The sequence below is a fragment of the Danio rerio genome, chromosome 4 (genome assembly GCF_049306965.1).
Source record: "Danio rerio strain Tuebingen ecotype United States chromosome 4, GRCz12tu, whole genome shotgun sequence".
Lineage (NCBI taxonomy): Eukaryota > Metazoa > Chordata > Actinopteri > Cypriniformes > Danionidae > Danio > Danio rerio.
The window spans coordinates 53,025,877-53,038,709 of record NC_133179.1 but is presented as its reverse complement, the minus strand read 5'-3'; the positions used below and the strand labels follow the sequence as shown (position 1 = coordinate 53,038,709).

The 12,833-nt window shown below is 38.2% G+C and overlaps 1 long non-coding RNA gene across 1 annotated transcript in view; it reads right to left on the bottom strand.

Moving 5' to 3' along the window:
- LOC141381964 (uncharacterized) overlaps positions 1 to 12,833 on the bottom strand; it is a 1,176,553-nt gene that overhangs the window by 344,856 nt on the left and 818,864 nt on the right. The window lies entirely within an intron of this gene.

Here is a 12,833-nt window from a genome sequence, read left to right as displayed (position 1 = left end):
TTGTTTTTTTCTTCTCTCAATCCTTCATTAAAGATATATGATAGAAATCATGTCAGCATCTTATTAATGGCCAATTTTCACAGTTAATACGCATTAAAACATTAAAAGACGTAAATCTAATAGTTATATTACTGTTATTAATATAACAACTTACATCTCTGCTTTCCCTTGTGTAACAGAGTTACAATTGCACTCTGTTAAAATTATAACATTTTTCAAATTATATTGTGATTTTTATTTATTTAAATATTTTATTTCATATTTGTGAATTTTATCATTTTAAGAATGATTTTGGAGTCATTTTCATTTATTTACTATGGCAGTGTTTAACCTGCACACCGCCCCTTTTTGTACCTCTTGTGTTGCCGTAGTTTGTTTTTTTCCCCTCCCACCCTCACAATGCTGCTGTGTATTGCTGAGGGTAGGTTGTGTAGTGCGTTGCTCCTGATTGTATTTAATATTTCTATCGTTTTAAAGCAAGTGTTTATAATTTTTATGGAAACTATATAACTTATTATATATTATATTATGTATTATATTACAAATATGCTATATTTTCTATAGATTGACAGAAGTGCTAACCGCATGGCAGATCGCCATTTTGTCTGCATGTTGCTTCAGTTCTCAGTGAGAAAACTCTATTATTTTGTGTAAATAGGGGTCGGATGTGCAGTGCAGGCAGAAGACAACATAATTGTGTTTAATTGTCTTCTCCAGGTACGTTTTACTGTCTCATTGTTTTGTTTGCCTTTTGTTTTACTCAACGCACATTTTTTGTTGTCCACCAGGTGGCTCTGTTGTGCGTAGTTTTTGCACATGCATTTTTGTTTGTAGTTGAGTTTGGTTTCTAATGATAAAGAAATGTTCATTTTCTTGAAATTGTAGAAAAAAAAAAGTGTTTTCCTGCACATTTTAAATTGATAATTTCTAAAAGTGTAATTGTGTATAAATTGTGAAAGTTATCTAATGTAATTACATATATTGTTAAGAAAACAATTCATTTGACCAGTGACAATGCTGCTGTGTATTGCTGAGGGGGTCGGATGTGCAGTGCAGGCAGAAGACAACATAATTGTGTTTAATTGTCTTCTCCAGGACTATATAAAGTGAAGGAAAGCAGCTCTTGGTGTCGTCTCAATTTCATTGAGTGAAAGTAGATCCGTTACACTGGTGCCGTGACTCCTTGGATCTCCAGATCAGCTTGATGCCGGTCGCCGTGGATGCTGTGTTGCTGATCTAGTCTACACTTCAAGATCAAAGTGGGGTCAGAGAGAGAAAGAAAACAAAACAAAACACTAAAAGAGAAAAAAATAATAATAATTTAATTATTTGATTTTTACTGTTGTATATCTTATGATGTTTAGTTGAAAACTTTTGATTACAGTTGATAATATTCTTTTGTTTTCAAAGCGATTATTGTTTTGTTTTATTAAGTTTTTAGTATTAGCATACACAACGCAAGTATTTTTTTTCACTCAAGAAAAAAAAAAAAATAAGAACAATGGATAGCTATGCAAATCATAAATTACCAAAGGGAAGGGGAGTTTGGTTAGATTACACTGCTGACAGTAGGGATGTGAGACATTCTAAGCCCATAGCTGATGATTACACAGATACAGGGTTGGGTCATAGCCCAGGTTGTACACCTGTCAGTGGGTTTAAAAGAGAAAATCTTCGCACATCCACACCAGCCACTGATGTTGACGCTATTCAACAGCTCACAGACATGGTAGGGCAGTTAGGAGCTCAAATTGGTGAATCCATTGTTGAAAAGCTAATGTCAGCTGGTGTAGTAAACATAGCCAGTGACCATCAGACTACTCCGACAGCCCAAATTACTCACAGTGAACCTACCCAACATGACTCACCACATGTGACAGTCCATGTTAGATCAGACAGAGAATTCCCAACATTTAAAGGTGACGTTACTGACAAACATTCAGTCCAGGACTGGATTGATCTGACCAAAACTTACCTCAGAAAGCATGAGATTCCTGTGTATGACCAGGGTGAGGAAATTATGAGTCATTTAATGGGCAAAGCCAGAGATGTCGTCAAGATTGCCTTGCGTAGTGATCCAGTGATTGATCTTAAACAGACACCTGAGAAAATCTATGATGTTCTCCATTATTTCAGTGAAGCTTCTTCATGTCTCCCACTCGCTGACTTTTATGCTACACTGCCCAAACACAAAGAAAATCCAGTTGATTATTGGATAAGACTAAATAAGGCAGCTGATTTGGCTCTTGATGGCTTACGCAGACAGGGAAAGAAAACTGAGAACATAAATAATGAAGTTGCACTCATGTTTGTCAAACAGTGCCCTGATCCTGAGCTCTCCTACACCCTAAAGTGTAAGCCCATTCATGAATGGACCTCACGTGATGTACAAATAAGAATTGATGATTATCAGAGAGAGTCAACAGCTAGTAGCAGAGCCATTGGGACCACACAGCTCAAGAACCATGTCAGTGCAGTGACTCCTGAGCAGCCCAGTATTTCTCCAGTGAATTCAACAATGCCGTCGCAATGCCACACTCCAAATCTCTCTCTCCAAGCTCAGCACTCAGTGGGCCCTCCCACTAGCCCTATTCCTACCTGTGTCCCTGCACAGGGCAAATCCATTCACAGTCTGAGCCACTCTTCTACGCCAGTTGTAGCACAAAATCTCCAGTCACAATCAGATGAGAGACTTCTAGCCCATATGGTTGATATCTTTCAGGATATGATGGACAAAATGCAGCAGCGTAACACCAACCATCTATCTAGGGGTGGCAGATTTCGACGCACACCTCGCGAAAGACGCCTCAATCAGCCAGTTTGTAAGGTCTGTAATGACTCAAGCCACACCACCATTTCACACTGCATGTCAGAAAGATTGTGTTTTGCCTGTTTTGGATCTGGTCACACCAGACTGAATTGCCCAGTCAGTAGCTCTCCTCAGTCCCAGTCTGAGGGAAACTAGTTGACCTGTATTTGGAGGGGGGCAGTACAGGTCTCAGCAACCACTCCCACACTGACGACACTTCTGATGCTGAAACAGTTTACACATCAGCAAGAGACTTATCCCATGATTCTGAAATTGTTGTTTATCAGAATATTCACAGAGTCAGCAGTAGTGAGAGCCTTTTCTATACACCCGTGTTACTGGGTGGGACGTTAAAAATTGGTGGCATGTTGGACACTGGCTCTATGGCTTGCAGTATGAGTGAAGAGGCTGAGATAAAAATGAAAGAGGCTGGAGTGATAAATGACCTCCACAAGGTGGATGTGAATGTGATCCTCGTTGGATGTGGTGGGCTTCATGTTAAACCCAAGTGTGCTTTTGATGTGGAGATGGAGGTGTATGGCTGTAAAATTGTGGTTCCAATGCTCGTTGTCCAGGGCCAGCGGGATGAACTAATATTGGGAACCAATGTTATTAAACATATCCTGCATCAGTCCAAGAAGTGTGAGTCTTACTGGAAAACAGTGTCAAGTCCTTTCCCTAGTAAAGATTATGAGGTGGAACAGTTCTTGTCTATGCTCTCAGGTCTCAAGCCCTGGAGAGGTGATGAAGCTCCTCAGAAGATTGGTACTGTCAGGTGCAACTCTGCTGTCTGCCTTGAGTCTGGCTGTGAATATCTGATCTGGGGAAAACTGCCTAAAAATACTGCTATATCACCAGGCAGCACTGTGATGACAGAGCCCACATCATCTCGCTCAGCTCCCAGAGGTGTTCTGGTGTCAAGAGTCGTGACTCCATTGTGGGGAGAAAAATGGGTCCCACTAAAACTCATCAATGCGTCTGACAGGCCTGTATTGTTAAGACGCAATGCAAAGTTAGCAGATGTTTTCTCCTGCATGGCAATTGAGGACATGGACATAACTGAGTTTCCAGAGAATCATTGGGCTAGTTTTTCACATTCACTGATGCCTCAACCACCTGCTAGTATGCAGTCCACCAAAGAAAGGCTCATGTCAGTTGGTCTCAGTAACATTGACATTGATTCGTGTGAGGTGTCAGAAGTATGTAAGAGGAAGATGACTGACCTTGTTTTGCAGTACGAAGATATATTTTCACGCCATCATCTCGACTGTGGAGAAGCGAAAAGTTTCGTACACCGCATTCATCTTTCAGATAAAAGGCCGTTCAGGCTACCTTATAGGAGAGTGCCCCCTGGACAATATCAAAAATTGCGTCAGGCAATAAGTGAAATGGAGGACAAAGAAATCATTAGGAAATCAACCAGCGAATATGCATCACCACTCGTTCTTGTGTGGAAGAAGAATGGGGATCTTCGTATATGTACGGATTTTCGCTGGCTGAATAAAAGAACTCTAAAGGATGCTCACCCTCTTCCCCATCAGGCAGACTGCCTAGCTGCATTAGGAGGCAACAGTCTATTTAGCACAATGGATTTAACGTCTGGATTTTACAATATGCCACTTCATGAGGAAGACAGGAAGTACTCAGCTTTTACAACTCCCATGGGCCTTTACGAGTACAACCGTCTCCCCCAGGGTCTATGTAATAGTCCAGGCAGTTTCATGCGAATGATGATGAGCATTTTTGGAGACCAGAACTACCTGAGTTTGTTGTGCTACTTAGACGACCTGTTAGTGTTCGCCCCAGATGAGGAGAGTGCCTTGTTACGCCTGAAGATGGTGTTTGAGAGACTGCGTAGCCATAATCTAAAGTTGGCTCCAAAAAAATGTTTCTTTCTCAGGAGGTCTGTGAGGTTTCTGGGCCACATAGTTGATGAAAAGGGAGTTTCAACAGACCACAGTAAAGTCGAGAACATCACAAACATGACTAGTACTGACCTCATGGATCCTGATGGTGTGACCCCATCACAGAAAAGAATAAGGTCCTTTCTAGGGATGATAAATTATTATCAGCACTTTGTGCCTGGATACTCCGCCATAGCTAAGCCACTCTTTGACCTGTTGAAGGGTGAGAAGAAAAAAAGAAAAGGTCAGAAAGACAGGACTACAGGCAGAAAGTTGTGTGCAGCGGACTGGACACCACAACGGGAGCATGCCTTTGACCATCTTAAGGCTTCCCTGGCTAACTCTATGATCCTTGCCCATCCAGACTTCACTCGTCCCTTTATGTTGTCAACAGACGCATCCTTGGAAGGCATAGGAGCTGTTCTGTCCCAAGTACAGGATGGGGACACGTGAGCCAGACCGATTGCATTTGCCAGCAAGTCATTGACTCAAGCCCAGAAGAACTACCCAGCTCACCGGTTGGAGTTTCTGGCTTTGAAATGGTCGATTTGTGACAAGTTCAGTCACTGGCTCAAAGGTCACAAATTCACAGTCTGGACTGACAATAACCCGTTGACTCATATACTTACGAAGCCGAAGCTGGACTGTTGTGAGCAACGCTGGGTAGCCAAGTTGGCAAGTTATGACTTCAACATAAAGTATGTCCCAGGTCGGCAGAACATCGTAGCTGACGCTTTGAGCCGTGTCCCTTTTGTCAAAGAGAGTGTTGGCCAAAGACTTCTTACTGAGCCATATACAAACCTTCTGAGTGCTGTTACAGATGTGTCATGTAATTCTGTGAAAAATGCTTTCATGTCATCTAGTGGTCAAGTGAAACCTGTTACAGTGTGTGGTAATGTACAGGCAGCATGCAACTCACCTAATGTATGGACTCAGTCTATTGGAATGGAAGATGTGTCAGCAGTACTGCAATCACATATAGTATGGGAAACTGGTCCCAGGGCCCGTGCAATGCAAACACTGCAGTTCCTTCCTCAGTTGATACCACCTGGACTTAACGCCTTACCTGCATACACTGAAAAAGACCTTCGTGACAAGCAGTTGGATGATGGCACTCTCTCTCGTGTCCTGTATTATGTTGAGAGGCGATGGCGGCCTTCTAGGAGAGCAAGAGCTAAAGAGTCTGTCTCGGTCACAAGATACCTGAAACACTGGGACAAACTTACCATGAGCAATGGTGTCCTATACAGAATCTCAAAGGACCCTAGAACAAGAGCAAAACGGTCCCAGTATGTTGTTCCTGACTCTCTCAAAGATGAAGTCCTGAAAGGAGTACATGATGAGGCTGGTCATCAGGCCCAGTCCAGGACCCTTAGTTTAGTAAGAGAGAGGTTCTTTTGGACAAACATTGACAGAGATGTGAGAGACTATGTTCGCCATTGCCAGCGATGCATTGTTAGTAAGACAGCTGAACCTGAAGGGAGAGCTCCTCTGGAGAGTATAACAACAACTAGACCACTGGAGCTCGTCTGTATTGATTTTTGGTCAGCTGAAAACTCCTGTAACAAGTCCATAGATGTCCTAGTAATCACAGACCATTTTACAAGGATGGCTCAGGCGTTTCCCTGTAAAGACCAGACAGCCAAGCAGGTAGCAAAAGTACTCTGGGACAAATATTTCTGTGTCTTTGGATTCCCAGAAAGGATCCATAGTGATCAAGGGACTAATTTTGAGAGTCGGCTGATAAGTGAGCTCCTCAAGATGTCAGGTATCAGAAAATCTCACACTACTCCCTACCATCCAATGGGAAATGGTAGTGTGGAGAGATTTAATAGAACTTTGGGCTGTATGATCCGCGCACTGTCTCCTGAAGCTAAGGCTGACTGGCCAAGACGTTTACAAACATTGACATTCATGTACAACTGCACATCCCATGAAACGACGGGCTACCCGCCCTTTTATCTCATGTTTGGCCGTGTCCCCCGCTTACCTGTTGACGTTCTGTTCCATACTGTCCTGCATGATTCAAATGTGACGAGCTATGACAAGTATGTGGCTTCTCTTACCAATGATCTAAAGGAGGCATTGTTAATTGTTCAGGACCATGCTCAGAAGGAGCAGAAAAGACATGCTCATCTGTACAACAGGAAAGTAAAAGGATCCAGTATTGAAGTTGGGGATAGAGTGCTTTTGGCCAACAAAACAGAGAGAGGTAAAAAGAAACTCGCCGATAAGTGGGAATCAACCATCTACACAGTTGTGGACATGAACCCTGAAACACACACGTACAGGATCTGTGATACAGTCACTGGCCGGGAGAAGGTGGTTCATAGGAACTTACTCATGCTTGTCAACTTCCTTCCTGTGGAAAATGGAATTAATGTGTCTGACTTACCTCCATCCGTGTCTGCCGTTGAATCTTCACCTCTGGGTACTGCTGATGTGGACGACATATCTGAGACTCTGTTTGAAAGAGAGAGTGAGAATGATCGTGGATCTGATGAAAACTATGATGTTGACAGCCTAGACAACTTACCTGCATGCTCGAGTGATGGAGTGAGCCTCTTGTCTGATGCAGAGCCTGGGGATTCTGAAAGGAGAACCATAGAATGGATTACACAGTTTTCTGATCCAAGTTTATCACAAATGGATGTTACTGATGTGATGTGTGATACCTCTAGACCACAAGATGTTTCTACCTTACCTGGAAACATCACGAATGAACAGTCTGTGACCTGTGACTCTGTTCCTATAACTGACATTGCTGTTGACATAAGACAATCAGAAGCTGCACCTGTCAATACAACACAAACACACAATGCACCACATGCTCTACACACTGCGGACCAGACTTCACTTCAGCGCAGTAACTTTCCTAATGCACACACACAAGTCAGATCCAGATTTGGTAGATTAGTCAAACCTGTTAATAGACTGATACAGTCCATGTCCAGACAGGAGGTTGTTCAGGATAATTTCAGTGTTAAATCTGTTTGCAAGTCTATTTTTCAGTCTCTAGTTGAGTAAATTACAGATCAGTTGCCCTAGCTTTTACGGGATAAAGTTTATTATTTTTTTTGGAAGTGGCATTACTGCTTTATATAATTAATTTAGAAGTTTTCATCTCTTTAATGAGCGTATTCTACACTGAAACTTTGGGTCTTGTGGGGTGTACAAGGCACCCTGTTGCCAGTAGCTGGATTGGGGGATAGCGCTGCTCTCATACCACTTCATTCTTTTGGAATACTGTTGATGTTGGATTTTTATTTTGATGACCCTTTCATTGTGAATGTTGTTGAAGTTGTGTCAGATATGTACATTGTAGATGTAGCTCAAATTTGATAAAATTCAGTGGAGGTGAATGTAACAGAGTTACAATTGCACTCTGTTAAAATTATAACATTTTTCAAATTATATTGTGATTTTTATTTATTTAAATATTTTATTTCATATTTGTGAATTTTATCATTTTAAGAATGATTTTGGAGTCATTTTCATTTATTTACTATGGCAGTGTTTAACCTGCACACCGCCCCTTTTTGTACCTCTTGTGTTGCCGTAGTTTGTTTTTTTCCCCTCCCACCCTCACAATGCTGCTGTGTATTGCTGAGGGTAGGTTGTGTAGTGCGTTGCTCCTGATTGTATTTAATATTTCTATCGTTTTAAAGCAAGTGTTTATAATTTTTATGGAAACTATATAACTTATTATATATTATATTATGTATTATATTACAAATATGCTATATTTTCTATAGATTGACAGAAGTGCTAACCGCATGGCAGATCGCCATTTTGTCTGCATGTTGCTTCAGTTCTCAGTGAGAAAACTCTATTATTTTGTGTAAATAGGGGTCGGATGTGCAGTGCAGGCAGAAGACAACATAATTGTGTTTAATTGTCTTCTCCAGGTACGTTTTACTGTCTCATTGTTTTGTTTGCCTTTTGTTTTACTCAACGCACATTTTTTGTTGTCCACCAGGTGGCTCTGTTGTGCGTAGTTTTTGCACATGCATTTTTGTTTGTAGTTGAGTTTGGTTTCTAATGATAAAGAAATGTTCATTTTCTTGAAATTGTAGAAAAAAAAGTGTTTTCTTGCACATTTTAAATTGATAATTTCTAAAAGTGTAATTGTGTATAAATTGTGAAAGTTATCTAATGTAATTACATATATTGTTAAGAAAACAATTCATTTGACCAGTGACAATGCTGCTGTGTGTTGCTGAGGGGGTCGGATGTGCAGTGCAGGCAGAAGACAACATAATTGTGTTTAATTGTCTTCTCCAGGACTATATAAAGTGAAGGAAAGCAGCTCTTGGTGTCGTCTCAATTTCATTGAGTGAAAGTAGATCTGTTACACTTGCGAACACTGAATCACCATAGCAACGGTAAACACAAGCTAACAGACAAGCGAGATTTGTTAATAGGCTCGTTTGAGGTGCGCCTCGCCTTGACTGCATTGTAAACGAGAGCAGGCGTGCGCAGTAAGAGGAAGTGGTGGAGATCCCGTTCGCGTTTTTTATCGCAGACGAATGACCTCATGAAAAAATACTATGGTGATTTATAGTAAATATTATGGCATTTTTGAACATGTTTATTCAGTATTGGGTTGTGTTTATTGTTGTTGTGATACCAGAACTATAAAATTTAAATAGGCTATTTTATAACATGCTTTAAAAGCACTGCATTACTATAGTATTTTTAATGTAGGAGTGGATGCAATAGAAATATCACTGTTTTTACAAAGAGATGGTCAGAATTACAGAAGATGAACAGCTCATTAACTAAAAGGGTGTATTAAAATATAATTCTGTATATTTAACAAACGTTAAAAGAATAACTAAATAAACCGTTTATACAGCAAGAAAACTTTCAAGAAACCTAATTTGGCTACATTATAAATGAAGTAGCCATAGCAAGATGCTTTTGAGTGACGGGTCATGACAAATGTTTGTTTGACAAATAAATTCTTAGGGGGTTAATTATATTGACATGCTTATTAGGTCTATATAAACTGCTTTTACTCCAGCCAGACTAAAATAAATAGCCCAAGACTTTCTCCAGAATAAAAACTATTAGACTATAGGAAAAACTGTGGAAATGTTCTTGGTCTATTAAACATGACTTTTGACTCCACATACATATACATATGTGTGTGTGTGTGTGTGTGTCTTGTTTACTACACCCTTTTCACTTCTCATATGAAACCACACAAAGATGAGGCATAATGACAAAACAGTCTGATTATCTTTGTATTTCTGAATATAGGCCTATGTATATTGGATTGTCTTTAATGGAATAATGCTGCATAAAAATTACAATGCAAAATTCACACAAACATACAAAAAGTGAAAATGACAACAAACAGGACTTAAGACTGAGAGAGAAATAGAATACAGCACATGCACATCCTAATGATTTATTAGTAACATTTAGTTATATTGGATAGGTCACGTTATGTTTTACAAAGATGTGTTTTGTTTTTGTTTGCGTGTAAATCTAAATAAATAACCATATGTAATGCTCTTTATGACTTTTTTTTTTAATTATCAACGATAATACAAAAAAGGTATTCAACAAATCCAGGTATAAACCTTAGCAAAACAAGATAATAAAGTGTAATGTGTCGGTCTCATCCAATCAGCATTAAGCTGTGTCGTCAGCCAGTCGTTTCCCATCATGCTTTTGGTAACGCAGTCTTTTGAGAGCAACTGCGGCCGACTGCTCTATCCGAGGTACCCGCCTCGAGATCGCGAGAGTTTTTTGGCGCACGTCAGCGTGACATCAGAGCGAGGCGAAGGCAAGGCGGACACATTTCTAACCGGCATGCATCTTGCGGTGATCACCGGTGATCGATTCTGCGCAGATTTTGGCCAAGTCAAACGAGCCTTTTCTCTAGTTGAATCACAGCGCTGGAACGGTGCAGGCTTATGACGTCACACGTCACGCCAAAATAAAAGTCTTTTTTATAAAAAAAAACCTTTTGCCACTTACTGTTGCAGTATTGACTTATTGATACATTTCTCCCTCGTTTCCATTTTCTCACAGACGCACATATATTCAGTATTTGGAGTTGATCAAAACCTTTACTCTAAACATTTTAAGACAATTAAAAAAACTTTTTTAATCCACTAAGACTAAGTGTTTAAAGCAAAAATCTCAACATTCTAAAAGGTATAACAAATAATCTAATGAGTGTTTGGAGCTGAAACTTTACAGAAAAGGAGGTAAAATAGGTGTCCTTCATGTAAAAAGTATTCATTATTACTACACGTTTTAGTTCTTCTAACTAGTCATGACTTATATATATTTTTTCTCTGCGTTTGGACACTTTATCCTGTTAAAATTAACAAAACAATAAAAATGTAAAATGAATAAAACAATGAACAGAAAGAAAATAACTTATCTTCTTCTTATGAGAGTAATTAACAAAAATAAATCAGATAAGTCTGAGCAAGAAACTATAGCCACAAATTAGCTGATTAAAACTAGCACTCCATTTCTTATATATAGTGATGTAAACTTAGAATGGAAAGACATTATACTGTTTAATAAATAAAGCTTCAGTAAGACACTTATTACACACACATTGTTCAATAGTCGTCATTACTGTGAGTAAAATAGTACTTCGTTGAATGTGTCTGTAAATTTTCAGCTCAAAACACCCATCAGATTATTTGTTATACATTTTAGAATGCTGGGATTTTTTTTTTTGCTTTGAACACTTAGTCTAGTTGGATTATATAAATTAAACAAAATTGTGTTAATGTAGATTTAACTCGAGGAGCTCAGTGAATATTCATTTTCATTTTTAATATTCATTTCAAATTTTTAATTTAAAAGGAAAATTTATTTTAGAGGAAAGTGTTACTGGAGGTCTTTGGTTGAGAATATAGACTAGAACCTGGCTTTTACCTGGGAAATATTGCATTTCCAACAAGGCAAGAGAAATACACTTTAAAATTGTACAGAAAATCTACCCTGTAAAATTCTAGTATTTCCAAATTTTTTGACATCGACAGCCCCTGTTCTTTCTGCGAACAAGCAGAGGAGACACTTGTACATATGTTTTTTAATTGTCCAATATCAAAGCAATTTTGGTCACTCCAAAATTTAAATATATCTGCTTTTGCCAATGCTGTGAATTGCTTTAATCTAAAAGACATTATTGTTATTATAATAACCCAAAAAGCTAAATCACTGGAACACATCATACATTTTTTTTTCTTATATGGCAAATTTTTCATTCACAAACAGAAATTCGCAAATAATTACTCATCATTTGCTCATTTTAGAATAGAATTTAACACTCTCCTAAAATCACTTCATCTTATCAACAATAAAACAATCTAAGATTCCTGAAATATTATGTAGATGTATTTAAAGAAGATTCTTGATTTTAGTTGCTTTCCTTATGGTGATTTGTTTAAGTGTCATTGTAATTTCATTCATTTGTTTAATTTTGTTTGTTTCATTTAGTAATTTTAGTATTATTATTATTATTAATACTTTAATTATATTAATATATTTTTCCCTTTCTGTCTAATAGTATTATTTGTATTTGTATGTGATTTTAGATATTTTTTCTTATGACAAAAAAAAAGTGAATCAACTGGAGAAAGGTTTGTTTAAAAGCTTTTACACAAAGCGTATGATTAAAGTTTCAGGTTTTTCATCCAATACTAAATGATGTTCCTGCTGTTGACAATATAATTTATCCCTTTATACAACGTAATACTATTTTACTCAAAGTAAAGAGGACTATGGAACAACGTGAGTGTATTAAGAGTCTTAATAAAGGTTTAATTTTTTTTAAATAAAATAATTTCACTTCAATCTAAGTATACATTACTATATATAAAAAATGCAGTACTAATTTTAATCAGCTCAGTTGTGGCTATTGTTTCTTGCTCGGACTTACTGGATTTATTTTTGTTAATTACTCTCATATAAATAAACTGTTGAAGAGGAGTTATTTTGTTTCTGTTCAAAGTTTTATTTATTTTAAACAGGACTTTTTTTATTGCTTTGTTAATTTTTAACAGGATAAAAAGTCAAAACGCAGAGAAAAACTATAAATATTAAGTCATGACTAAAAGTAACTTAAGTGCAAAAAAAATGTT